The following is a 14,795-nucleotide window of genomic DNA, read 5'->3' on the forward strand; positions in this document are numbered from 1 at the left end:
TTATTCTCGCTGTAAGCCCACCATGAAGGCTCAGACCATAACGCACACAAAAGGGTTTGTAAAAGACTGGCGCAGTAGCTCCAGTCTGAAAAACGCCCTCCCTCACAACCAGGTACAGGCGACTACAACAGCATAAAAGGCCAGTCAGGAGCCGGCCGCTGTGACCTAGCGGTTCTAGGCGCTTCAGTCCGGAACCGCGCTGCTTGTAAGGGATCCGTGATCCCATGAACATAGATGCTAGTATCCGACGCCCTGGTCGATAGCAGACAGGGGTCGATTGTCGAGCGCTGCAGAAGCCAGTGAGACTAGTGTCTAGTGCGCACCAGTACGGGAGAGTGTTGAGTTGTAGTAGTACTGGAGAGTGTCGAGTGAGAAGCAGTGCGGGAAAGACGGGCAAGAATGGTGGCCGAGTATGACGAGTGAGCACGTGGGGTTGACCCTCATTAATACCGATTCACGAGTGATGTGAAACTGAAAGTTACAAGTGCCGAATTACGTGTTTCAACCGCGTCGGCCAGCAACAACCATGGATTGCAGTGAGGATTGTTGTGAATGTTAACCATCAGCATTGCGTGCGACGAAGTACTGAAAATCAACAACCAATAAAAAGATATGTGATTAGACGTGTAAGGCGAAGGTACCAACTGCCCCAGCATTTGTGTGTTAGTAGGAAATATATATCAGTTTGTACATCGCAACCTTTGTGGTCCTTAATAATAGACAAACTTTCAATCATTCCACTATTTAGTTGCAAAACAGCCGCACTCGGTTGAAATATCCCCGAAACCACAGCAGAAAAACCGATAGCCTTTCAGCCATTAAGCACACGGTCATATAATCATAATAATTGTTTGGCGGCTTCGATAAATTACACAAAATCCAATAAGGACATTTAATCGGGGGTGTTTCATGCTGCTACGGTCGCAGGTTCGAATCCTGCCTCGCGCATGGATGTGTGTGATGTCCTTACCTTAGTTAGGTTTAAGTAGCTCTAAGTCTATGGGACTGATGACCTCAGATGTTAAGTCCCATAGTGCATAGAGCGATTTGAACCAGTTAGGAAATTGTACGTTCACACTATCCAGAGAATATCGACATAGTTCAAAATGGTTCAGATCGCTAAGAGCACTATAGGACTTAACATCTGTCGTCATCAGTCCCCTAGAACTTAGAACTACTTAAATCTAACTAACCTAAGGACATCACACACATCCATGCCCGAGGCAGGATTCGAACCTGCGACCGTAGCAGTCACGCAGTTCCAGACTGAAGCGCCTAGAACCGCACGGCCACACCAGCCGGCCGACATAGTTCCTCAGACAACCCATTCCCACTTCGTTCACTCGCACTTCTCCGTTCGAGATAATGTTCTCATGAATGAATTTTATGTTGAGAGATGCTAATCTCTATCCTTGTTTCGAACCTTCTTTTCGAGAGGGCGCAATCTCTCTTCATTGTACGTTTGCTCTTCGTGGTACTTTTGCCACTTCTGGTCCCCAGCTTCCAAAGCTGTCTTAACTCCGTCTATTCCTCATTTACTTGGTTCCTCTTTCTTCAGCTGCTCTTTGCATGCGGATTTTTGCAGCCCTGAGGTTCACTGTCATCGCATACCGTTTACTAGAAACGTGAAGGATAATTCCATACAGTGACTGGACAATCAGCATCTTCCAGTAGGAAGGATAAATTACTTTATAACACGACGACAATCAATGCCTCACTGACATACTGCATGTCTCTTTGATGTAATATCTTAATGTAAAAGAAGTCTTGCTACAGCTATACGCAGCCTCACAAAACATTTATTTTTGCTAATGTTGCAAGGTTAATTTGAAATTTTAATCGGTTATATGTACCGACACTAGACATTTGTGGCATAAGTTTTTCGTAAGTCATTAGTCTTTCGTAATACAACAGCTGTTTAGTTCAACACTGTGCTTCCCCTGAGAACACTTTACGCGAACAGGTTTGACGAGGGTGCGATTTTACAAGGAAGCAAGCTCCCGTCCAGGACACGGGCTTCACGGGAGGAGGAATGGTGTGGAAGAATTAGGTCTACCTAATTCACGTAGTGCTGATACCATCTGCGTGCTGTATATTTGCACCGACTGCTACTAAAATTCATTTCTCGGCAGAGGCACCCTTGTGATGAGCACATTTTTCCGAAGGAGAAACCAGTTTGTTGACACTGGCACTGTAGAATGTCTGACTTTGTTGACGTAGCCACAACCTCACCTCTGCCTGCACCGCTTCATCACTATCAAAGTGGAGCCCTCGAAGATGTTCTATAAGTTTTGTAAACAGATGAAAATCGGATGGGACCAAGTCGAGACTTTATGGAGGATAATCGATGACGGTGAACCCAAGGAGGCGGATTTTTGTAGATGTCACAGCGCTGTGTGTGGTCTCACATTGTCATTGCGATGGAGAGAGTGCTCCATGTGTGGACGAACTTTCGAATTCGAAACGATTACAGCACGCTGCTTCTCACGCAACGATTAATTACACTGAGCGCGCCGCGCCGCTCCGAGGCGCGCACTTTTTCTAGTTGGAGGGCGCGCACGGTCGCATATGGAACAGGCAACGATGTTGAAACCTCCCCGTCTCCTCTATATCTCTTACGTTACGCAACCTTCCCTTCTACAATAACCTATGAAACCTTCCCTTAGGATTTCTATCTCTTGTTTAAAAATAACAAATGAAATCTTCCCTTTGAAATTAATTCTCCTTTTCAATAATAATAAGTGCATTCTTCGCATACAAATTTAAATGCTGCTTATTTATAGTGATTTGCTGATTATTTCAACGAAACATAGAATGTGTCGTCGTTGTGGTACTCAGTCGTTACCTGCAAGAACCCAAAACTGATCCTTTCCTTTTTTCACTGTTAATGCATCGCCATCTGACTGCTACATCGAACTGCGACATGAAAATACTTACTCTGTTTTACTATACTCTATTAGCTGCTGGTGGGCTGTCATAATAAGTGGCTGTATTTATTACCAAAGCTGACGTTATTCTTTAATTAATTTGACTGAAGTTACGTAATTCATAGTTAAACTTGTTCTTGACAACAATAAAATTTTGCAAAGTTTTACGTTGATGGTTTTTGGGATGGATTATAATCAGTAATGCAATATTGTTGGCAAAATTAATTATATTCTGAAAACGATTCTTCAAATATTTACTGTTGGTAATGAAATGACTTACTTTTTACAATAATCTTACAACTAGCATTGCGCAAACATACCTTCAGTAGACTTGAGTATCTCAAAAAAAAAAAAAAATCAATAATATTGGTTCCTCTTATGATAATAGTTAGCTGATGTCTCTGTACAGCCGTTTATAATCTCTTGTAAATCATAGCTGGTAGCTGGCAGGCACACCGCTCCTCTCAATCTCTCGCTACCGACTCGCTTCACATCTCGCTTACTACTGACTTCCTACGAACGCTAAAGTGCAGTCTCTCCTGCCAACAATGCTTTCTGGTGCAGACAATCCCTGATATCATTACAAAATGTATCAATGCGCGGTCTTTCCCGCTCTTTTCTTAAAATGTATCCATACGTGGTCTCTCCCGCCCTTTTTAAAATTATATCAATGTGCGGTCTCCCTCCCCCCCCCCCCCCCCCCCCAACAATACTTTGGTGCAGACATTCCCTGCTACCACAATTATTTCCAAAATGAAAAATATTAATTATTCCTACTTAATCCTATTAATAAAATATAAACATCTTTAATAAATTGTGGTTTGACAACAGACAATAGACATATACACGTCTTACAATGTAAGTGCCGCATTTATTGCTCTGTACCGTCAGTTAAAGAAGAAGAGCAAACACCCGTCGTCGCTGTGTAACACCGGTGCTAAAGAGTAGGGAACTGTACGGTGGAGATGACCTTTTTAGTGAACAGCTTGTAGACAACAGTGGAGAGTTCGAAAAATTTTATGGAATGTCTTTCGAAGACTTTGAACATATGTTGAGTGTGATCGAGCCAGACAACACGAATCGTAGACGTGCTATATCTAGCACAGTGAAAATGGCAAATAACTTTGCGCTTTCTGGCAACTGGAGATTCTTTTACGAGGTTGATGTATCTGATCTAAATATCTAATCAAAGTATGTCAACGCTTGTCACCGAAATTTGCACCGCTCTCTTTGTAAAGGTAAGAAGTTATTATTCTTCAGTGTCTTTAAATTAAACCAACCTTTTAAAACGATTTGTAGTTATGTTATTTGCATAAAGTTGATACCAGTCTGAAGCCAAATTTGTCCAAGGCAAAACAGATTGAAAGAATAGTTCTGCTTTTAGACAGGCTGATACATCGGATCGAGGACAGTTCTTTACAAACAAATATTTATTGAATGCGTTTTTGTTATTGGTTACAAGTTGATGTAAGTAAGTATTCACACACAAATAAAAATGTTACTGAAATCACGGAAACACTTTCCCGTTAGCAGAATGTACTTAGGAATCAAAAGTATTTGCTAAGGTTTGCAAAACAGGATGCGATGGAGCTTCTCGGAGCAGAGCTGAATGTGGTAAACGGAGCGAGATAGAGTGATGTTGTTCACTGTGTAACATTACAGGACATATTGGGACATATTGAAGTATTCGATACTGTAGTCTTTTAGGGGATGTCGATACAGATATGCAAAATGTAAAGGGAAACTTTGGTGATGTTTAAATATTGTACTGTGTCAATATTAGGACATTTTGCACAGAAAGAACAAAAATAGAATTAATGTAAATATATATTAGTGTTAGTAACCTATTTTCATTCAATTTTGTAATTATATTTCATTTTGTAAAAGAAAGACTCACTGTTTGCTGTAGCTCTGATTAATTGCATAAATTATCAGTTTTGAGCTAAATTATTTCGTATAATATGGAATAGATACTTTTAAAAACTCACCAGCTAAAGAGAAAGTCTGTGAATGATCGTTTAATGCACACTTCTGGAACTTTCTATGGAGAAATTCTATATTATGATCGCAAAAATACGAAAACTTGTGAAAACTGTTTCATAATCTAATTTCGAAAGACGATTTGTATCAAGAAATATTGCTAAAAAGATTTGTTTGCGTTTTGAAACACGATTTAAATCATTTTACATATAGATAGTTGTTCTAAATCACTCAAGAAATATCCAGAATCAAATGTCAAGATATTTCTGGAAACATCGGTACAAATCTGGTGAAGGTTATCCAGAAGCTGGTAGAAAAATGTTATAAAATCTATTTGGAAATTATGCTTGTAAGAATTTATATGTACTGATCCTTTTACTTACTTTAATCTGTACTAAAATTCTGTAATGTCTAATTTAGTTTTAAGTCGTGAATTGCTATCATATTGTAAACAAAACATTGTCAAAGACTCTCATTGTTTGGAAAGATATTAATACACCTAGGAGTTGTCAGTTGCCAGTTCAGTTCGGATATGCAGTGCGGTTAGCTCGGATAGTCAGTTGTTGAGTCTGTGAAGTCTGTCAGTTCTGTTTGTAAATAAACGTCTGTAATAAAGAATTACTTGTTGTCGTCAATATGAACTCAAGACCTTTTGCACGAAGCAGACACCTCCTAATGCAACTTTTTAATTTGGTGTTGAGGAGATGAAATGTTATAATTTGGTGCAGAAAGTCCTGGGACGTTATAATTTGGTTGAGGAAGCTGGGATGTTATAATTTGGTGGAGGCGCCGAAATGTTATAACTGCTACCGCATGGTTTATTAGGAGCGACTGTTTGACGTGAGAGGTGTATGAAGTCCATGGAAATGGCTGGAAATTGTCCCTAGGTAGCCGAACCAGTCAAAGATCGGTTCAGTTGGATCAGAGGACTCAGTCCATTCCATGTAAACACAGTCGACACCGTTATGGACCCACCACCAGCTTGCACAGTGCCTTGTTGACAACTTGGGTCCATCGCTACGTAGAGTGTGCGCTACACTCGAACCCTACCATCAGCTCTTACAAACTCAAATCGGGACTCATCTGCCCCCGCCACGGTTTTTCACTCGTCTAGTGTTCAGCCGATATGGTCACGAGCTCAAGAGAGGCGCTGCAGGTGATGTCGTGTTGTTAGCAAAGGCACTCGCGTCGGTCGTCTGCTGTCATAACCTATTAACGCCAACGCACACTCTTAACGAATACGTTCGTCGTGCCTCCCACATTGATTTCTGCGGTTATTTCAGGCAGCATTGCCTGTCTCTTAGCACTGGCAATTATACGCAAACGAAGTTAAGTGAAGGCCGTCGGCCACTGCGTTGTCAGAGGTGAGCGGTAATGGCTGAAATTTGATATTCTCTACACACTCTTGGCACAGTGAATATTGAATTCTCTAACGATTTCCGAAATGGAATGTCCCATGCGTCTGGCTGCAGCTACCACTCCACGTTGAAAGTCTGTTAATTCACGTCGTGCGACCATAATCACATCAGAAATATTTTCACATGAATCACCTAAGTACAAATGACATATCCAAGAGCCGCGCGGGATTAGCTGAGCGGACTAAGGCGCTGCAGTCAAGGACTGTGCGGCTGATCCCGGCGGAGGTTCGAGTCCTCCCTCGGGCATGGGTGTGTGTGTTTGTCCTTAGGATAATTTAAGTTAATTAGTGTAGAAGCTTAGGGACTGATGACCTTAACAGTTAAGCCCCATAAGACTTCACACACATTTTTGAACATATCCAACAGTCTACTAGCCTTTCATACCTTGTGTGTATATGTGCATATTATTATCCCAAGACTTATGTCACCTCAGTGGCCGGCCGCGGTGGTTGAGCGGTTCTAGGTTCTTCAGTCTGGAACCGCGCGACTCCTACGGTCGCAGGTTCAAACCCTGCCTCGGGCATGCTTGTGTGTGCTGTCCTTAGGTTAGTTAAGGTTTAAGTAGTTCTAAGTTCTAGGGGACTGATGACCTTAGATGTTAAATCCCATAGTGCTCAAAGCCATTTTTTTACCTCAGTTTATGATAATGAAAAATGCTCATTTCCATTTGTTTATCGCGCCTCTCGATTTTGAACTGATTACGCGTAATAGGGAGTGATGAGCCAAAGTCTTTTGCCATTCTTTTAGGCTGTATACAACAGAGCTGCCAAATATGAGCCTGATCGGTTGGCCTAGTCTGAGGCCTTCCCCTCGTAAATGTTCAGAGTTGTCATTTAATTATTGAGTGCCTGCCCGTGTTTGGTGCCAGAAAGAGCAGGTGATTGCATACAGGTCCCACTGTTCACGTGCTGAGTGAAGGTGTGAAACCACCTGAAAATCTTACTGATGCGCTCAGAGTACGCTGTTTTCTGAGAGGAGTATTTTAAACGAGCTAACTACGCTTAGTGCCACGATGGTTAAAAGGCTACAGTCGTAAACTGGAGGACTGGAATTCAGTGCTCTCTTGAGTATCTTGATTTGTGTTTTCCTGTAGTTTGATTCTAAATCGGTTGAGAGGGATGCTAAGATGGTTCCCCCTCCTCGTCCTTTCTGGAGATGCCCCAGTTATGATGTCGGTGGGACATTAAACTGTAATCTGCCCTTCTTCCTTCTTTCGAAAGTACTCCAAATGATATCTCGATAACACCTGCCAGTTGACGTTGCAAGTGGAGTGCCCGTGTGGGGGAGTCCAGTGGCCCCATTAGGTCTACCTTATCTCGTGGAGGACGCGCCTGTTACAAGAAGCACGTCTTCTGCTAGAGTAACACACACGGACGACTGCTTGCGTCTCTGCCGGTCGCCAAACACGTGAGTAATGGGCTCTCTTTCTTTATCTGTCTCTTCATTTGAATATTCTCCGCGCTCTCATGAGTTACGACTACCAGCCATACAGCATTCGAAATTGCTTTCACCAGTCGTAATTGTAGGGAAACCTCCCTTTTGATGGAAAATCTCCGAGTGTGTTATGCAGTAGCTCAAATCGTTCAAATGGCTCCAAGCACTATGGGGCGTAACATCTGAGGTCATCATTTCCCTAGACTTAGAACTACTTAAACCTAACTAACCTAAGGACATCACACACATCCATGGCCCAGGCAGGATTCGAACTTGCGAGCGTAGCAGCAGCGCGGTTCCGGACTGAAGCGCCTAGAACCGCTCGGCCACCGCGGCCGCCTATGTAGTAGCAAGAGTAGTAGTAGTAGCAGTAGTAGTTTTACTCGACCGTGGATCACTTTCACTGGACATGTGGTGGTATTACAGTTTAGGAACAAAAAGTTCATAACTTATACAGGATGTAACGGGTATAAGTGTAGATGTTTCTAATGGTAGCTGAGGACGGTGTACTGAAGAACATTACATCAATATTTACGTCATTTGCAAAAAAAAAAAAAAAAAAAAAAAAAAAGGTTCAAATGGCTCTGAGCACTAGTTGTAATTATTACTAGTCGTATGTTTTTAGGTTGGGTAGGACCTCCAAGTATATGTGGCAAGAGCATGCCTTTAATTCTTATTTTCCTTTGGGCAGCTGGTCAGGTGCTGAAGCGTGGAAACATTGATGCAAAAAATTCACTCTACACTGACGAATGTAGTCCACTTGGTGGTGCAGTATTACCGTGCAGAAAACATCAGGTCGTAAAGTTTATGATATATTTATGGGAAGACTATTCGACACAAGAAAAACAACCAAACTACTGATGTGTGAACACATTAACAAATAAATATATCTGGACTTATACCTGTTACACACTGTACAGACAGGCATTCACACACCTATAGGTCCGGATTGATAAGGATGGGACTGGTAATCGGCCGTGGCCACAGAGTAGTAAGCATCCCGCAGTTCATTTGAAGTAATTTAGGGAAACCACAGAATAATTAAATCGGAATGGGTGAATGGAGATTGGAACCTCCATACTCCCAAATACAAGACCAGACAGTTTAAAACAGCACAACCACATTCGGTTTTAAGCGTAGCGTAAAATAATGTTTTGCAAACAAGTTATTTAATAATTAAAAAATCTAGCGCTTAACTGTTCATTTATATCTCAATTTCATAACTGCACACACTTTGCACACATTATTTCTTAATGTAACTTTACACACACTGTCAGCTGATATCAGGACCATGACGACCATGTATGGTTTCCATTTATGTGCTGAATCTCCTCATTTGTTTGCCAGAAAAATCGAGACAGCATCTCCCATTATAAGTCAGACGTTGACCTCAGAGACAGGACAACAAGTTGGTATTATCCATTGCAGAGATTTAGTCTAAAGTTTTCCAGAAAAGAAATAAAGAAAGAACAATACAATACAGAACTGAATAGTGAAATGACAGAGATGTTTATTATTGTTATTATTACACTACCAGCCATTAAAATTGCTACACCACGAAGATGACGTGCTACATACGTGAAATTTAACCGACAGGAAGAAGATGCTGTCATATGCAAATTATCAGCTTTTCAGAGCATTCACACAAGCTTGGCGCCAGTGGCGACACCTACAACGTGTTGACATAAGGAAAGTTTCCAGCCGATTTCTCATACACAAACAGCAGTTGACCGGCGTTGCCTGGTCAAACGTTGTTGTGATGCCTCGTGTAACGAGGAGAAATGCGTACCATCACGTTTCCGACTTTGATTAAGATCGGATTGCGGTTTATCGTATCGCGACACTGCTGCTCGCGTTGGTCGAGATCCAATGACTGTTAGCTGAATATGGAATCGGTGGGTTCAGGAAGGTAATACGGAACGCCGTGCTGGATACCAACGTCCTCGTATCAGTAGCAGTCGAGATGACAGGCGTCTTATCCGCATGGCTGCAACGGATCGTGCAGCCACGTCTCGATCCCTGAGTCAACAGATGGGGACCTTTGCAAGACTACATCCATACGCACGAACAGTTAAAAAAAATGGTGCAAATGGGTCTGAGCACTATGGGACTTAACATCTCAGGTCATCAGTCCTCTAGAACTTAGAACTACTTAAACCTAACTAACCCAAGGACATCACACACATCCATGCCCGAGGCAGGATTCGAACCTGCGAACGTAGCGGTCCCGCGGTTCCACACTGAAGCACCTAGAACCGCTCAGCCAACAGAGGCCGGCACAAACAGTTCGACGACGTTTGCAGCAGCACGGACTATCAGCTCGGAGACCCTTGACGGTGCATCAGAAGACAGGAGTGCCTGCAATGGTGTACTCAACGACGAACCTTGGTGCACGAATGGCAAAACGTCATTTTTTTCGGATGAATCTAGGTTCTGTTTACAGCGTCTTGATAGTCGCATCCGTGTTTGGCGTCATCGCAGTGAACGCACATTGGAAGCGTGTATTCGTCATCGCCATACTGGCGTATCACCCGGCGTGGTGGTATGAGGTGCCATTGGTTACACGTCTCGGTCACCTCTTGTTCGCACTGACTGCACTTCGAACAGTGGACGTTATATTTCAGATGTGTTACGCCCCGTGGCTCTACCCTTCATTCGATCCTTGCGAAACCCCACATTTCAGCACGGTAAAGGACGACCGCATGTTGCAGGTCCTGTACGGGCCTTTCTGAATACAGAAAATGTTTGCGACTGCTGCCGTGGCCAGCACATTCTCCAGATCCATCACCAACTGAAAACGTCTGGTCAAAATGGTGGCCGAGCAACTGGCTCGTCACAATACGCCAGTCACTACTCTTGATGAACTGTGGTATTGTGTTGAAGCTTTGTGGGCAGCTGTACCTGTACACGCCATCCAAGCTCTGTTTGACTAAATGCCCAGGCGTATCAAGGCCGTTATTACGGCCAGAGGTACTGATTTCTCAGGATCTATGCACCCAAATTGCATGAAAATGTAATCACATCTCAGTTCTTGTATAATATATTTGTCCAATGAATACCCGTTTATGATCTGCATTTCTTCTTGGTGTGGCAATTTTAATGGCCAGTAGTGTATTACCATTTACTTGTACTACATTTGTGTCAGACCCCTACTCTGAATATCTAATCAGTCTTCCACTGTATTCCCTCAATGTAATAACGTACGTCATCTTAGCTAGGATCAGAGCTGTTACTTCATCGGTAGAATGTCGTATGGAATCACCGAACTCTGCTGCAATGAATATTAGTTTCTGGATAACCAGTTTCGGTTAAACAAGTATCTTCAAGTCATGGATCAACATTATATTGTGTTTAAGGTAGATTCTTTCGCGTCAAATCGTCCTTAAAGTCGATGTAACGTAATCTGTGACTTGAGGATGATCACTTGATCTCCATTCCTAAGAGGGAGGGCACAAATTTAAAATCATATCACACAGGACTGTGAACGCTACCACGTACCTATTTCATGGAGATCATCAGGAACTATTTTGAGCTAACTGCTTTTGTTTTGATGAGGTAATTTTAATCTTTTGCTTATTGGGAAATTGAAGAGTTTGGTTTCGGTTGTGTCTCAGCACATCCGATGCTCAATTTATACAGAAACGTTTGTGGCGAGTGCGTTCAATGATAAGTGCAATCGACGAATAGTGGTTTCATTCATCCTATTGTGTCGAAGCACTGGTTAAGCAGTAATCTGAACAGGGATTTCTGTGGACTTAATAAGGATTGAAGTTTCTTTCTGAATAAGAGTGGATCTATGATTACGTGAAATATTTCTTTTCTTCCTTCTTGAACCTTTTACGTTAGACAGAATGATAGAATCTACAGAAAACGGAAATAAAGTCATACCTTGTTATGCTTTAAATCTTATACAAAGACTGGAATCTTGTTCTCAAATAGGAAATGGTACAGCGAGCTCTTTTTGAGGAATATGTAAGTGTACTAGCCTTTGACTGAAGGGTAAAGAACAGAACGGGAATTATTCATCCCCTATACGTATGTGGGAGTAATAGTAAGTGGTCACACTCCGTATCTTAGCTGAGTTCACTAGCGCGCGCTTTCGCTATAGCACTCGACCCGAAGGTAGACGGTGCGGTAAACTTTTGTTGCCCGTATTTTTCAGGAAAGGGCGGAAGAGTTTCTAATCACCAAATTGTACACCAACTCGAAAACTCTCCGCAGAAGTGAGGCTTGTTACCCTGTTGAATGATGCGTCTGTCGGGTGTTTACGTTAATCTTGGCAACACAAACACGACACTTCACTACAGACATACGCGTACACACTCACCGCAGAACGCAACACGAAGCAAGTACAACCGTGGGCACGCAAGCTAGAGAAGTGAATTAAGTGACACCTATTAGGTGCCTCTGAGCAAAGCTGCAGTTTTTCTACAGATGTTGTTTATGAAGTACGGTAGTGCATTCTTCTGCCATTGCTTCGTAGATTTCGAAAATGGCGAACAAAAATACGAACTATGGATGTTTTACAGTCTATCTTGTCCAGCGGCTTTGCGCTTAGCAGTCCATCCTCGATCAATTGTCTGATGATGGATTTGCGAGGCAAGAGCAGGTTAAAGGATAAATCAAGACAGTGTGTTCTTCCATATGCGCTTATAAAACAATTGCTCTATTTATTAAGTAACACTGATCACGTATGTCAGACCGTAATCGGGCTAAACACACAGCTTCTTCGTCCATATACAAACTAGAAAGACTCAAATGGCCACAGATTCCATTAAGGGGGTAGGACGTCAAACGGACCGACTTGGAGCAGGAGAGGCATCACAGGACATTTTAATTTCCAGTGTCTATACTGTTACAAATAAATTCATAAAACTTCAACAGCATGACGAGGAAGGATTCAGAATTCACACTCATAGGAGTGGAGGTTCGAAAACATAACGAAATTATTTTTTTTACTCGTGAAATTTCATCATTTTTTCACTTACTAATGGCAGTATTTGATGCTATAGGTACACTTTTCTTCATAAGTAAGAGAGATTCTTCGATGAACTTTGCACAGCATACAAACCGTACTAAAAGGTGTATGAAACTCTAGAATTTTCCAAATCTATTAAAAACTGTGGTAAAAATTGAGGTAATTAACTATAAATTTGTGTTTTTTCTAAACATAAAGTTTAAAATATAGCAATTCATTCGTTTTTTCAAAAATTAAATAAATTCTAGAGTTTCATACACCTGTGAGTATGGTATGTATGCTGTGCAAAATTCATCGTAGAATCTCTCTAACTTATGAAGAAAAATGTACCTATAGCAACAAACGCAGCCATTAGTAAGTGAAAAAATGATGAAATTTCGCACGTAAAAACATTTATTTTGTTATGTTTTCGAACTTCCACTGCAATGAGTGTGAATTCTGAATCCTTCCTGGTGTTGCTAACAAAGTTTTATAAATTTATTTGTAAAATTATAAACACTGGAAATTAAAATGTCCTGTGATGCCTTTTCCTGCTCCAAGTCGGCCCGTTTGACGTCCTACCCCCCTTAACCCATGAAATGTTAAATAACTCGGACTGATAGTTATTGCAAGAAAGCGACACAATAACTAGCGGAGCTTACAAAATTTCAAGAAGAAAGGGTCTGAGGAAACACTAGACAGTTAACCGTCCAGGGAAACGCATATAACGATATAATCTTACTATACTTCATACGAGAAAGGAATTCTCATCTTAGTGCAGGGTGTAGTGAAACATAGCATTCATTAAATTGAAACAAATCCCTTCATTCACGTGTTAGAGTGATTTATAGACCCACGGAAAAGAGATGCAGAGGTAGTAGAATTTCACTTTTGTTTATAACACTACTTTTTATCACAACAATGAAACAATGACATTTTTTCAACAAATATTTTGATTCGCAAGCGCAAACTCAAAGAATAACAACACAAAATTATTTGGAATTGTCGCTAGAGTTTCATTAGCCCGCCCTTGCAAGTCTATTTCTAATTGTTCAACAGGTGGTTAATTAGTTAGTTGTTCCGAATACCATATCACGATGAACGTTATGATGCTACATGCTGGCCATTTACAGTCCTCTCTGTAAAAACTGACTAATTATTAAAACTCAAAAATTTGTTTATAGTATAGAAGTAGTTGTTAAAGAGAAATATATTTAATCCATGTTTGACAACACTTCTACTATCTACCCATGGGTGGAATGATAGAGAGTTTTACTTATAGTTGCATATTTCACCCCTTTCTGTGGCAGTCAGAATCATTGAAGGACAATGCACGTCATTAACCATCATGCGTTGTGCTTGTGAATACATCTGTTACTCTCACATTCTGCTTGATTGTCTATACAAATTTCATTAAGTCAGGCTGTGGTTAATATTTCCAGTTGCTTAAAGGGATGCCTGCGTGATGTACGTATGAGAATCCTACACGTAATTGTAATTAATTTCTTTTGTGAAAAGAATACATTTACCTAAGAGAGGATGTAACCAAAATATTAATTCATAAGACATCGGTATTTAGTATTGGAGGGCAGCGTGGAAGGCAAAAATCGTAGAGGGAGACCAAGAGATGAATACACTAAGCAGATTCAGAAGAATGTAGGTTGTGGTAGTTACTGGGAGATGAAGAAGCTTGCACAGGATAGAGTAGCATGGAGAGCTGCATCAAACCAGTCTCAGGACTGAAGACCACAACAACAACAAGACATCGGTGAATGGGAATGAGCAAAATTTGTTAGCTTACCGACCTCTGTATCCGCATAGTTGGCAATTATTCTTTTTGTACACGTATTTATTGTCCCTCGTTACTGAGTCTATCCATCAGACGGAAGCAGTGACTATAGAACCAGTAATATTCCTCTGAGTCGTACGTTTTAAAATGGCCACACGGCCAGTGAAAATGTTCACTTGCTAACCGAGTAAAACCGATAAAAAGTTACTCGAACCCAGATTAATATTTTTGTTAAAAACTTTCAACGAAATGAGGCATCTGGTGTGGTACACCACAGTCTCAAAGTAATT

At 41.4% G+C, this 14,795-nt stretch overlaps 1 protein-coding gene across 1 annotated transcript in view; it reads left to right on the forward strand.

The window, feature by feature from the left end:
- Positions 1-7,638: 7,638 nt before the first annotated feature.
- LOC126266609 (cytochrome P450 4C1-like) overlaps positions 7,639-14,795 on the forward strand; it is a 104,253-nt gene continuing 97,096 nt past the window's right edge. Inside the window, exon 1 of the mRNA XM_049970947.1 lies at positions 7,639-7,732. The gene's annotated coding sequence lies outside the window, so the exon portion shown is untranslated. The remainder of the gene's footprint in view (positions 7,733-14,795) is intronic.

Source organism: Schistocerca gregaria, chromosome 4 (genome assembly GCF_023897955.1).
Source record: "Schistocerca gregaria isolate iqSchGreg1 chromosome 4, iqSchGreg1.2, whole genome shotgun sequence".
Classification (NCBI taxonomy): Eukaryota; Metazoa; Arthropoda; class Insecta; order Orthoptera; family Acrididae; genus Schistocerca; species Schistocerca gregaria.